Source organism: Puma concolor, chromosome B1 (assembly GCF_028749965.1).
Source record: "Puma concolor isolate L17-30 chromosome B1, mPumCon1.1.hap2, whole genome shotgun sequence".
NCBI classification, from domain to species: Eukaryota; Metazoa; Chordata; class Mammalia; order Carnivora; family Felidae; genus Puma; species Puma concolor.
This window is the reverse complement of record NC_141670.1, coordinates 89,413,869-89,428,900: the sequence shown is the minus strand read 5'-3', so window position 1 is coordinate 89,428,900 and position 15,032 is coordinate 89,413,869.

The window sequence follows — 15,032 nt, the reverse complement described above, 5'->3', positions numbered from 1 at the left end:
TCTAGGCCTCTTGAGGAGAGAGTGAGAGCTTGATCACATGACAGAAATGAAGAAAGGTATTTTAATATATTTCAAAACTGACCATGATTGAAGGACTTGGCAAAAACCCAAAGGGAGAAAGTAAATAGAAGATGAACAAATAGAAGATGAAAGAATAGAAAGGGAATGATCAATAGAACAATGTGACCAAGGGAATGAAGGTGTGATGGGTTATCAGCAGCATAGCCTAGAAGGGTCATGGCTGGGGAACACAGGAAGATGTTTATTTGGAAAAGGGAAATGGCATTTCCTCCTTTAAAAAGAGAAAGGATTAGGGTGCCTGGGTGGCTCAGTTGGTTAAGTGTCTGACTTTGTTTCAGGTCATGATCTCATGGTTCATGAGTTCGAACCCCACATCGGGCTCGCTGCTGTTAGCGTGGAGCCTGATTCAGATCCTCTGTCCCCATCTCTCTGTCACTCTCCCAGTCATGCTCTCTCCCTCCCTCTCTCAGTCTCAAAAATAAAATAAATAAATAGGTAGATAAATAAATAAATAAATAAATAAAAAATAAAACATTAAAAAAAGAAAATAGAAATGATTAGCAAATCATGAAAACTGTTCAAAGAAATTTTGACAGAGATGGGTACCAACACTAAAGAAGTCATAATAAATGGCTTTATTTGTAAGTTAGGAGGCAAACTTAACTCATTCTAATAGTGAGAGGGTCAGAATGGCCTTAGGACCTTCAGGGAAATGAAAATCTTACAGTATCTGCAATGAGAAATGTATAGGGATTTATTTATGTATGAATAAAAAGAACACCATTTAGCACAAAAGACCCAGCTGAGGTTAGATGCTATGAATTTTAATGAAATGCAGAAGCCTGACTAAATAATTTCTCTCAAATCTAGTAACAAAATGTGTCCACTATTTTCAATGATGCAAGAGGGAGAGGATTGGAGACTTAACAAGGTGGTGGACCTTGGACATCAGTTAATGGGCACCTGAAATTTAAATATTTCTAAGATACTAATTGAATTCTGAAAGTAATAGGAGGTATTTACTATTCCCCAGAATCTAACATAATAGGGGGAAAAAAAAAACAATTTTAACACTGTTTCCACTCATATGATCATCTTCAGTTGTAACTCAGTTATTTTATTTCTTTTTTGTATTTTCTTAGAATTTTTATTCCCTTTTCTCTCCTTTATTTTTTAATCTGTCTTCTTATTCCACCAGTTTACTATCTTTTTTCTTACAGCGTGCATTCTTTCTCTCATTCCTTTGCTAACTCCCCTAGAAATCTATTTTCTAGCTTTTATTTAAACAAATCTATATTTTCTCCATACTTAAAAAGATTAATTTTCTAAGGAAAAATAGACTTACAAAGTCATGATTTTAAAATTAAACAACAAAAATTAAATTACATTAAATAATACTCTTGAATATTATAATAATCTACCTATATAATGTTAATTTATAATCCATACTCAGGTTTTCCATATAATCTGATCAAAACTAAAAGCACGTGCACAGGACAAATTATCAAAATAAGCAACTGGAACGAGCCTCCTTTTTTTCATATTTGATTGTTACCTATCATTTTGTGATTTTTATCCACGTGCGTTAAATTTTAGACCTTTTCAAACAAAAAAGAAAGCATTTTACTTGAAGTTTTCATTTCTAATTGCAACTACGGTTAGCAGTTCAGTTAACAAAATGACAAAAAAAATTCAGCCTTGCATGTGGGCAGAGAGAATTTCTTATGCCACAGCGTTTTGCTAAATTTTTGAAACCCTACTATTGTCTAAAACACGATGCATCTGATGGCAATGAGAATCTGTACCAGAACGATGTTAATAGTTTGATTCACATTTTCAATTTAATTAAAATTCTTCCCTGTCTTTAGATTATTTTCATTTATATCTGAAGTTAAATCCCTTTGTGTCCTCTGCCTGTGGGCCCAAGCTGATTTATGTAGCTGCACTTGTGACAGTTCAAAAACATGCTTAGAATAGTTTATTCCATTTTCACTGTTTTGATTTAAATACGTGCTTCAAACATCAAGGGCAATCACTTCCCAAGGCCTATACAAGGCCTATAGGAAAATTGTACAAGGCTTCTTTCTAGTTTCATCAGTAATTGTGGCAGTACTAGGCCGACTAACATGCCTGGTTTGAGGTCTACATTTAAAGGCATGTCTAAGCTGTTATAGCACAATTATAACTGGGAATGACATCAAACAAAGTTGAAAAGCATACCATGTGAGACATATTCTTCATAGAAGTGAGAGCTCAGGCTTATAAAACCTTGCTAAAACTCTTGGACTTACACTTAAGTTTAGCTGAAATGAAGGTACAAATATATCACATAGTAGTTTATAAGTTGTATAGCCAATTCTTTTTTTTTTAATCTTTTCTTAAAAGTTTTTATTTAAATCCCAATTAGTTAACATAGCACTGTATTAGTTCCAGGTGTACAATACAGTGATTCAACACTTCCATAAACACCTGGTGCTCATCACAGCAAGTGCACCCCTTCATCCCCATCACCTATGTCACATCCATCCCCCCACCCTGTCCCCTCTGGTAACCATCAGTTTTTTGTCTACAGTCAATACTCTGTTTCTTGGTTTGCCTCTCTCTCTTTTATTGCCCTTTGCTCATTTGTTTGTTTGGTTTCTTAAATTCCACATTTGAGTGAAATCATATGGTATTTGCAAAAAAGTTGAATAATCCAACGTATAGCCAATTCTCTTGGTAGTAGAGAAGATGAGTAGAGCATCACCCATAATTATAAGGCAAAGAATTTGAAGGGCACAAGAGAACAGTATTAAATATCATTCTCTTCATAAATCTCTGTGAAGAAGACATTTATTACTCAAAGTCAAATCATAATCCTTTTTTTTTTTTTTTTAATTTTTTTTTTCAAACGTTTATTTATTTTTGGGACAGAGAGAGACAGAGCATGAACGGGGGAGGGGCAGAGAGAGAGGGAGACACAGAATCGGAAACAGGCTCCAGGCTCTGAGCCATCAGCCCAGAGCCTGACGCGGGGCTCGAACTCCCGGACCGCGAGATCGTGACCTGGCTGAAGTCGGACGCTTAACCGACTGCGCCACCCAGGCGCCCCATAATCCTTTTTTTTAAATTTATTTATTTATTTTGAGACAGAGACAGTATGAGTGGAGGAGGGGCAGAGAGAGAGGGAGAGAGAGAATCCCAAGCAGGTTCTGCACCATCAGCGGAGCATCTAACTTGGTGCCCAAACTCACGAACGGTGAGGTCACGACTTGAAAAGCGATCAAGAGTCCAACGCTTAACCAACTACGCCACCCAGGTGCCCCTCTGTGAGCGTACTGTCAGTGCAGAGCCCAAGGAAAAGGCGTAATCAAGAAATCGTGAGGTCATGATACGAGCCCGATACCAAGAGTCAGACGCTTAACTGACTGAGCCATCCAGGCGCCCCAAATCATAATCTTTACAATCAAGTATTTCTCCATCTTCAAAATGTAAATATAAAAAATGTCCAAAGACTAATACATTTTTTAATATGGAATATCTTAGGTGTTAATTTTGCCTGGCATAGAATTTGCTACTTCTATATTAAAATATATTTCTCTGTAGCCAATAATGTTGTCCTTAATTGTGGACTTGTCAACACATGCATGCATATACAGAGACGCATGAAACAAATGAGTAGTTTTAGAGAAATACCCTATATATTATATGGTGAATTTCCCAACATCAATGCCTACCTTTCTTTATTAAACCCATGTAGGGTTTCCCATGTGCCAAACATTCTTCCAAGTACCTTATGGGTATAAACATATTTAATGCTCAAAATCATCCTAAAGTTATGCAGTATGGGTGCCACAATTTTACATATGAGGAAACTGAGGCACAGAGGGGTTGAGCAAATTGCCCAAGGTAGTGTCAGAGCAAGATTGTAGAAAGCTTCTAAGATGAGATTCAAACCCAAGCACTTTATGTAGTTTCCTTTAGCAGGGCTGTGTCCACCACTGCTAAAAGAAAGCAGATTTAGGGTTACGCTTCTCTACATTTTATCCACAGTTAACTATTTTAGAGACTGAGACATTCTCATCAAAGTGCCTAATGGTATCTACTTTTCTTCCTTGCTTTTTCCCCTCATTACTTTCTTTCCTTCCTCTTTTAATTTTTTCTCAGTGCTGATGAGGTGCCAGGCATAATTTCCAGTCTCTGAGGATGAAAAGCACTCAAAATGCTGAAAACAAACACAATGTGCAGACATTGTTTTCAGGTATACAGACAAGTGTGGGCTGAACATAGTTGCTCACATTATATGAAAATGCATGTGGGATGGAAAACCTTACCCATCCAAGATGCAGGGCTTTCCTAGATCTCCTGAAAGTGACCTCTAAAGTGGGCTTATGCAAATGTGGTGAGAAGTAAATACCATGGGGGTGGATAGCAAAGGGCAGACGATACAAAGATGAGAAAACGTGAGCAGTTCTGGGAACTGCAAATAGTATGTTGTAAAACCAGAAAATTAAATAGGAATCAGTGCATTAAAAGACCAGTTGAGAAGGTAGGATTTTATTCTCCAGATTACCATATGACATTGAAAATTTTCAGTTAGGACAGTATCTAAACTCTGTGAGGTAATAAGATCATCCCAGAAAATACACCAGTTACTGAGGAAATGTTTAATCATTCACTATGAAATTCTTTTTTTTTTTTTTAATGTTCATTTATTTTTGAAAGAAAGGGAGGCACACAAGCAGGGGAGGGGCAGAGAGAGAGGAAGACACAGAATCCAAAGCAGGCTTCAGGTTCTGAGCTGTCAGCACAGAGCCCAATGCGGGGCTCAAACCCAAGAACTGAGAGATCATGACCTGAGCCGAAGTCATATGTTTAACCGACTGAGCCACCCAGGCTCCCTTCTCATGTGAAATTCTTAATGCCAGGCAACTTTACCAGAGCAGGAGAATGAGGAGGAGACATACGTGACAAACACTGAAAAAATTGGTGATAAGTACATTTTAGGATGTCTATATGTTGAGGTAATTATGGGACATTCAGGTATCAGAGTAGAACGGTAGTTCCCATATAGGAACAGAATTTAAAGACAGGCCTAGAATGAAGGCAGATCTTTTGGAGTCTACAGCTTATGGAGGAGAGTTGAAATCATTATAAATGGTGAGATATCTCAGAAACAGTGCATACAAATTAGTGCAGATTAAATGTAAATAACAGAATGTACTTATTTAGAGTGGGCTTTGGGTGAGAAAGTCAGGAAGAAGACTGAAAAAAAGATTGGGTAGGTAGGAAGAAAACAAGAACAGCTAGGACCAGGGAAACCAAGAGAAGAGAGATCTTCAGAAGTATGGAGAGTTAAATGGTTTCAAATGATACAGCAATAATAAATAAGCACAGAGGATGTAAAAGGAACGTAGCAACAAAAATGTAATTAGCAACAAAGGCAAAAAGAGTTTTGGTGACTTGTTGGAGTCAAGGATGTAGCAACGCTAAGACGCATCACTACTTTGACGAGCAAAGAGGAGCAGAAAAACCAAGTATCTACTTAAAAAAACAAACAAAAAACAACACACAAAAAAACAAAACAAAAAACTTAGCCATGTAGTTCTATGGCTTCCTAGCTCCAGTAGTCTGTTTTCCATTCACATTCACCCAGTCCCGAAGAATCACAGCCACAACTGACACTTACCATTAAGTGAAATTTCCTCACTCCCAACCGCAATGCAGTACCCCAAAACCTTTCCCACACATTTTATCTATCCCTCCACTCCTGCCCTCATTGCTTTTTGGCATTGTGATGACCTTCCTCTATAAATCATAATCTCCGTATATAACTCAGTATGATCAACCTATTACATGATACTTCCTTCCACACCATAGGATCCTTTCCTCACTACATCAGTCAGACTCTTGGGGCTGCGAGTGACCCAAATCCAACTCCAAACAGATTCAGCATAAAAAGAAGTTTATTGGCTCATGTAACAGAAAAGCCCTATGGTACACTAGCTTTAGGCACAAAGGGATTCAGGTGATCAAACCATACTGTCATGAGCACATCTCTCCATGTCTTGGCTCTGCTTTCTTCTGTACTGCAGTAATTCTCAGACAGATGTTCTTAATACATTGGTGAGGAGGATGGCTCCCCGAAGCTTCAGACCTACATACTTATTATGGCTTGTGTGATACTGTGATTTATAATAAGATATACACATTTGGTCTTCATCCGCTATTCCAGGCAAAAAGCTCCAGAAACCTTGGAATTTTGTAACTGAGGAGAGCAAGAGCAACCAAAGTATCCTTCACGATGTTATGAGGTGATTTTTGGAAAGCACCTAAGGATAGGGGGTGTTGGTTAGGAGAACCAACTATGGGATTTGAAGATAGGAAATTTCAGTCCTACCCTGTGACCTCTGGAGAGAGAAGAGGGGCTAGACATTGAGTTCAATCGTTGAGAGCCAATGATTTAATCAATCATGCTTACATAATGAAATCGCCACAAAAACTCAAAAGGATGGGGTTTAGACAACTTCCTGGTTGGTGAACATGTGGAGATTTGGGAAGAATGGCATGCTCAGAGAGGTCATGAGACTTCTGTGTTCTTTCCTCTTGCCTAATGCATCTCTTCTATCTGGCTGTTCCTGACTTAGACTTTTTTTATAATAAACTGGTAATCTAGTAAGTAAAATGTTCCTCTGAATTTTGTGAGGCACTGTAAATCAGTTGAACTCCGGGGGAAGGTTATTTGAATCTCTGATCTGTAGTCACTTGATCAGAAAAACATAATCTAGGGGCACCTGAGTGGCTCAGTTGGCTAAGCATCCAACTTTGGCTCAGGTCATGATCTCACAGTCCCTGAGTTCAAGCCCCGTGTCAGGCCCTGTGCCAACAGCTCAGAGCCTGGAGCCTACTTCGGATTCTGTGTCTCCCTCTCTCTCTGCCCCTCACCTGATCACACTCTGTCTCTCAAGAATGAACAAATGTTTAAAAAAAAGTTAAAAAAAAAAAAAAAAAAAGCATGATCTAGACTTGTGATTGGTGTCTGAAGGGGGTACCAGGCAGTCTTTGTAGGATTGAACTCTTGACCTGTGGGACCTGATGCTATCTCTAAGTAGTGTCAGAATTCAGTTAATTTGTCGGACACCCAGCTGGTGTTGCAGAGAATCACTTGGTGGTGTGGGGAAACCCTCCCCCCACCCCACCCACACACATTGGAACTACATCAGTATTGTAACTTGCAGTTCAGAGCGTGGTGAGGGGTTCTTCATTAAGATTCTGATTGGCCCACTAGCCTATCCTTGAAGTTGGAGAAAAGTATCAGTCCCAGTAAAGTACATAGGGTAAAAATGAGGGAAAGTGGCTTCTGAAGTTAAAGAAAATAATAATAATAAAAATTAAAAAAAAAAATAAAGAAAAAAAGGTCTGTTTAAAAAAACAATAATAAGAGGCGCCTGGGTGGCGCAGTCGGTTAAGCGTCCGACTTTAGCCAGGTCACGATCTCGCGGTCCGTGAGTTTGAGCCCCGCGTCGGGCTCTGGGCTGATGGCTCGGAGCCTGGAGCCTGTTTCCGATTCTGTGTCTCCCTCTCTCTCTGCCCCTCCCCCGTTCATGCTCTGTCTCTCTCTGTCCCAAAAATAAAATAAAAACGTTGAAAAAAAAAATTTAAAAAAACAATAATAATAAAAGTGGGTCAAAGGCACCTGGGGAGCTCAGTCAGTTAAGCACCTGACTGCTGATTTCAGTTCAGGTCATGATCTCATAGTTCATGGGTTTGAGCCATGTTTTTCAGGCTCCATGCTGATGGTGTGGAATCTGGTTGAGATTCTCTTTCCCTCTTTGTCTGCTCCTGCCCCTCCCTGCTCGCTCCGTCTTTCTCTCTCTCTCTCTCTCTCCCTCTAAATAAATAAATAAACTTAAAAAAGTGGGGCAGAGGGATGCTATGTGGAAAATAAAGCTAAATACAGCTAATGCCCACACCAAAACACTAAACCACAATTCCCTACATGCCTGTCCAATCCCTAAACGCGAGTTCTTCATTTCTTCAATATGGCATATTGGAAAATTCATAGGTTTGAATCAGACATAGCAGGTGGCAAGGATGAACTTGACAATCCATGTTCTGTCAGACTGGTCGTAAAACGTGTTGGCCTCCAATAACTCTGTGGAAACATATTTTGGCCTAGTGCTTAAGGCAATCATTCCTGGTCTCCCAAAGCTGTCCTCATGCCAGGGAGCGGCCGGCCTTCCCCCAAACCAGCAGTGACACGACGCATTCTGCAGCTGCCTTGCCATCCATAAAGCTGGAACCACAAGACTTGGAATAAGCCCCCTGATGACACCGGGGTGGGGGGGGGGGGTCGATTCTCTCACATACAATCCATCACCACAAGCACTGAACGGGCAGGAGAGAGCTGGAGCCAGGGTTTGACGAGGCCTGTTGTTACAATCCCTTCACAGTGATCAAAGCACGCAGTTTACAAAAACCCAGGACCCACTGTCATATTTGCTGTCCCAAAACATGAAGCCTGAACCTGCCAGAACACTACGCAGAGGCCTAGAGTAGACAGTAGGCAGTGAGGGATCCACAACCCTGTTCCTAAATTCTGCTTCTGAAGCCACCTCAATGAACTCTGCTCCCGCAAGCCTGGTAAGTATTTGGGTCTTAATTTGCCTTTGCTATATGGTAAAATACTTATTTCACATCAAAGTGATTTTTTTTCCTTAAGACAATTATTTAATCGTAGCGTCTGACCACCCGAGTGTGTGCTTGATTACTGAGCAAATGATGATTTCATCAGAGCTTCGTGATCCACTGCCTTGTATATGTTAAAATTTCCTAAACTGACTCACATTCAGCTGATTTTCCAAGATCTTAGCTAAAGAAAGCTTTCCAATGCTTAAATTTTACGTTTATATCTTAGATCACATCCCTTGCTGCGACAAAATACTCTTGTAGAAAACTATAACGGTTTTTATTTCTTTTTAATTTATATTTATAAAATATGTTATTAATTACTATTAATATTGCTATTATAGGGGTGCCTGGGTGGCTCAGTCAGTTAAGCATCTTTCGGCTCAGGTCATGCTCTCATTTGTTAGTGAGTTCAAGCCTCGTTTTGGGCTCTGTGCTGGCAGCTCAGAGCCTGAAGCCTACTTCAGATTCTCTGTCTCCCTCTCTCTCCGCCCCTCCCCCACTCATGCTCTGTCTCTCTTTCTCTTTCTGTCTCTCAAAAATAAACATTAAAAAATTATTATTATTATTATTATTATTATTATTATAGCACTTGGAAAAAAGGCACAAAACATTAGCTACACTATAAATTATCACAGAGCAAAACCCATGTAACCAAAACCAAAGTCAGGAGATATCACATGGCCAATAAAACAAGAAACCCCTATTCCTTTGCCAATCATTAGGCTCTCCAACTACCCCACACTGGAAAACGTCTATCCAGAATTTTACAGTAATCATTTCCTTGTTTGTTTGTATGTATGTTTGTTCATAGCTTTGCCACCAAACCTTACACACCTGAACATTATATTTAATTTTTGCTCGTTACTTTATTGTCGTTGCTATTGATATTGTTATTCTTTACGGAAATGGACTATAACACATTTTCTTTTCCTCAACACCTTCTTTTTTTGACATGTCCATGTGGTTTCAAGTAGCTGTAAGTAATTTACTTTCATTTCATTTCTGTATCATAACCCAGGAGTGATGCCAAAGACCAATGATACAGCGACATCTTCCTTTGCATTTGTTGGTGAACATGTATATGCATTCCTGTTGGGTATACACCTAGGAATAAAATTTTCATGCCTATCTTCAACTTCAGTAGATAATATAAAATACTTTTCCCAAGGGGTTGTAACAGTTTTCACTCCCCTGTTGCCCCCCACCTTACCATTGTTATTGTCAGTCTCTTTAAAATGTAGCCATTCTGGGTGTGTACTGGCATTATATTGTGGTTGCAAACTGTACAGCCTTAGTTTCCATTCAGGTTGAAAACTTTATTATATTTATTGTGCACTTGGAGATTTCCCTATGGCATTCTCTCTCTCTCTCTCTCTTTTTTTTCTGATTGTTAGGAGTTTCTTATATACTCTTGATTGACCATCCTGTTAGTTATATGTGTTGCAAATATCTTTGCTCCACATGCAACTTCTTCTTCACTCTGTTAATGGTCATTTTATAACCAACTCTGATAAAGATGAATGTTTTAGATTAAGAGTAGTACAAGGGAAATATATTTTAAGCACCAATTAACTAGTATATGAAACCATAACAACTAGGCCTAGTTTATTTGCAACACATGTAACTAACAGGATTGTCAATTGGGAGTATCTAACTCTCCATGAGTTTCTATGTAACTATTTTTGAAGTAAATATACACACATAAATACACCCATATCATCGGAGATCACTGATTAAATACCAATTCCAAGGTCAAAAAATAAATATCATTAGCAATCCAGAAGCCTCTCTCTTACTCTCTTCCTTTTTTTTTAAATATAAGTCAACTACTAACCTTTCTTCCTCTTTAAAAATAATTCCTACTTTGACTTCTAAAATCAAAGTATAGTTTTATGAGTTTTTGAATTTTGTCTACATAGAATCATTCTACGTATTCTTTTTTTGTGTGACTTTTTCTCACTTTTATGTTGGTCAGATTTATCCATGTTATTACACATAACAATAGCTTATCATTTTGTTGCCATATGGTTCTTCATTGTATGAAATATGTGCCATGTTTTATTTATTCTTTCTACTCTTGCTTTCCATTCAAATTATTTCCACTTTGAGGCTCCTGTAAATAATGCTGCTATGAGCACTCATTATTCACGTACATCGCACACACACATGCACACTCATGAAATTCTGTTGAATATATACTTAAGATTGAAATTTTGGAGCTCTAGGTTATGCATATTCTAACTTTTGCTGAAAAGTCCAGATTCCCAAAATGATTAAATCAGTATGTACTTCCTTCAACATTGCTTCATGTGTTCCACATCCTCTTCAACACTTGGCATAAGCGGACTGATTCATTTTAGCTATCCTTATTGGTTTGCAGTGGTGTCTATTTGTGATTTTAATTTTAATTTTCCAGATGAGGTTAAGCATATTTTTGTGAACTTTGTGATCATTTGTACATTTGCTTTTCTTAAAATAAATTTTAAGTTTATTTGTCCATTTTTGGATGGATTTGCTCTTTTTTATTGGTTTGTAGGACCTATCTATTTGCATTTTGGAGAGGAGACTTTTATTTTAATTTATTAAAATTTTTGCATTTTTATTTGAACATAAACTATAGGTATCTCTTTCCACTACCTTCATTTTCTTCATTTTTACTCTCTTAATAATGCCTTGTGATGAAAAGTCCTTAAATTTGATATGGTTCAATTAATTAATCATTTTCCTTATGTTTTATGTTTTAAATATTTTCTTTCAAAAAGCTTTCTTACCCATAACTGCATGATGGTATTTTCCTGTGTTATCTTCCAGGAACATATTGCTCTGCCTTTTGTATGTTGATCTATAAAATGCCCAGAACTGACTTGCATGTGGCATGAAGTGCAAGTCAGGTTTCATTCTTTTCCAAATGAATATTGAACTGACCCACTACTATTTGATAAAAAATGTATCTATCTTTTCTGTTTTTTTATTACCTTTTTTTTATAAATCAGTTATCCCATTGGCATCTGGCTTCCCTGTTCATATTGAAAAAAATCAAGTACTAAACTAATTATTGGTGTTTGATGAATAATATATTTTTTCATTTGCCTGTTTTTAAATGTATTTCTGTGTCTTTAACTTTCACCTGTGTTACTATAATGTATATGCATACTTTTTTTTAAATTTTTCCTATTGTGATTTTGTGTCTTTCTTCACTATTCAGAAATTTTGAACCATTATCTTTTTAGATATTGAATCTGCCTCATTTTATCTCTCCTGTGTCTCAGGTTATATACCTTTTAACCCATCTCACTGTGTTCTCTAAGTTTCTTACTCTCTCTCCTGTATTACTCATTATTTTTTCTCTCTATGCTTCATATTGAATATCTTATTCTGATCAAACTTCCAGTTCACTAATTATTACTTCTCTGATCCTTATGTGCCATTAAATAAAATCATTTCATATAATATATTATTTTATTCTTGTTTCAAAAAGAACTTGTTTTATTAACCTTCCATGTAATTTATTTTTATTATTTCCAGTTCTTTGGTAAATTCTTTATATTATTATTATTGTTGTTGTTGTTGTTGTTACTTTGACTTGAGGAATAGAAGCTTGATTATTTAAAAGTCTGATAGAAAATTCTAATATCAGGCCCCTTTAGGTCTGTTTTAAATTTCTATTGTTTTTCTTGCTTCTCCTCCTGTTGACTTCCCTGTTCACATAACTTGTTGTTTTATACAGTGTGCCAAGATTCCTACATGAAAAAATGTTAAAAGTATTTCATTCCTATCATTATCTCATCTTCCTCCAAGGAAGATTGCTTAGGGCTGGTACTTGGAGAGTAGTAATCTTAGATTAGCTTTTTCCAGTTTCAAGGTAGTCTCTAACTATCTCAAACCAAAGTATAAAATATATGCACACGAGTTTTTTTCCCTTCACCCCCTTGGTATACCCTGATTTTTAACCTTGGTCACATTAGACTGCAGATGCTTTCAAATTACCACATAGGCTTTCAGCCTCTTGTCTGTTTCTTCTGATATCAGCTAACCCCTCCAAGTGAAAAGTGTCTGTGGCTTTAGCTAATTTCTCTTGATTATTTCCTCTCCATGATTTTCATCACATAATTCTTTGTTAGTTTATTGATTTCTGATGCTTTGAAGGAACAAAAAAAGTAAATACTTTCAATCTTTTCCATTTACCTAATGATAAAGATTGACATAAATTTTCAAATTCACCATTATTGAAAGTAAAGAGTCTCTACTCTGGATTTTTTGGGGGTCATTATTATTTTTTCTTGGTGTTGACATATAATATTCTTCCTAGTAGAATATTAAATATCTTAAAAACTAAGAGCTTCTTCCAAATAAACTACCTTTAAAAAAATAAATTAATGCTAAACTTAATAAAATAGTATGTACTCATAATCACTTTCTTATGACCCATTCACTTTCTCATCTGTTATAATATTGTTTTTGATATGGGGATGCCTGGGTGGCTTAGGTGATTAAGCATCTGAATCTTGTTTTTGGCTTAGGTCATGATCTCATGATTTGTGGGATTGGATTGAGCCTGGCATCAGGCTCTGAGCTGACAGCACAGAGCTTGCTTGGGATTCTCTCTCTCTCTCTCTCTCTCTGCGCCTCTCCTGTTCATGCTCACATGTGTGTGCACTCTCTCTCAAAATAAATAAATATTTAAAAATATTTAAAAAATAAACAGTATTGGTTTTGATCTGTATACATTCAACAAATATTCTATAGAGTACCTAACATTTAGTCACTCTACTTAAATCTACTTGATTTCTTACAGATAACTGAATTTGTATATATGTATATAATTTTTATTTATATTTATAATATATATGATTATATATAGTCTATAATAATTTATAACATACACAATTATATACATAATATTTTAAACATTTATTCATTTTTTTTGAGAGACAGAGACAGAGTATGAGTGGGGGAGGGGCAGAGAGAAAGGGAGACACAGAATCTGACTCAGGCTCCAGGCTCTGAGCTGTCAGCACAGAGCCCAATGCGGGGCTCGGACACATGAACTGTGAGATCATGACCTGAGTTGAAGTCTGATGCTTAACCAACCCAGCCACCCAGATGCCCCTGAATATATATTTTTTAATTGGTAATTCAAAACCCATTACAAACAACAAACCCCAAAACACTCGCTCAGACTTACCCATTGAGTTATCTACAGCTTTAACCCTTTGGGTAACAATTCTTTCCATCTTAATTTGCTTTATATGAATACTTATCATTTTCTTAATTTTTTACTTCCTTAATTCTTTTTCTTTTCCTGTGTTTTCTAACATTTTATTTATGGCCCCTTTGTGGTCTTTCTTTATAGTTTTGAAGTACAAAATAATTATTAGTTGATGCTGGAAGAAGTCTTCTATTTCCTCTAAAATGCCCTGCAAGATGTTGTTCTTCTATGATAATTATCAGTGAAACACCTGCATAGTACTCTGCAGCTATACGTCTCTAACATGAACCATTTGTTTATGTTCACTGTCTGCAATAACCAAGACTCAGAGTGTTCTGTTGTCATGGGGAAAAACTTCTCAGGTCTCTTTATGGAGCAGTTACTTTCTGATTGCATTCTAAGCTGAAAATAAATTTGTCCATTTTCTGTATTACCTTCTTCCAGAAAGAGAAGGAATTATTATTTCAGCATTTCATGCATACACAGTATTATATAGATCTGTAATTTCCCAACCTGATTGTTTTTCAGAATAGTGTTTTAAAAAAAAATACAGAACCCCATGGTGCCACCTAAACCTACTGAATCAGAATTCTTTAGGATAGAACTTAGCAACTTCTTGATGTAGTTTTGTTTTATTTGGTTTCTGACCTCCTTTGATAACTGTGATAACCAGCCAGGACTGCAATCTGCTACAGCGGCTGCTTATACTTCTCAAACCAAATCTTCTAGCCAAAAAACTTAACACTAGTTTTTAGTTATGTCTTATTACGTCCTGATATAGCTCTACTTAAATCTATATCTTTACTAATTATTTCACAATCCTTAACCACCTAGGATTATCACACCAAACTTATCATTAACTTTGTTCTCTCCTGCCTTTCATCTCCAATTTCTATCCAGTCTCCAAAACATATTGATTCCATTTCCACAATATTTCTCTCATCGATCTTTACGTTTCCAGTGTAACTACTCAAATTTGGCTCCCATTTCTCTTGCTAGGACTTTTTAAAGAGCCTATTCTCCCTGACTCTGAGATCAGTGCCACATAATCCATCCTGATCTCAAAAACCATAGCTTGACCTTAGTGTGTTTTTTTCAAACATTTTTAACAGTTTTTTTTTTTTTTTTCAGT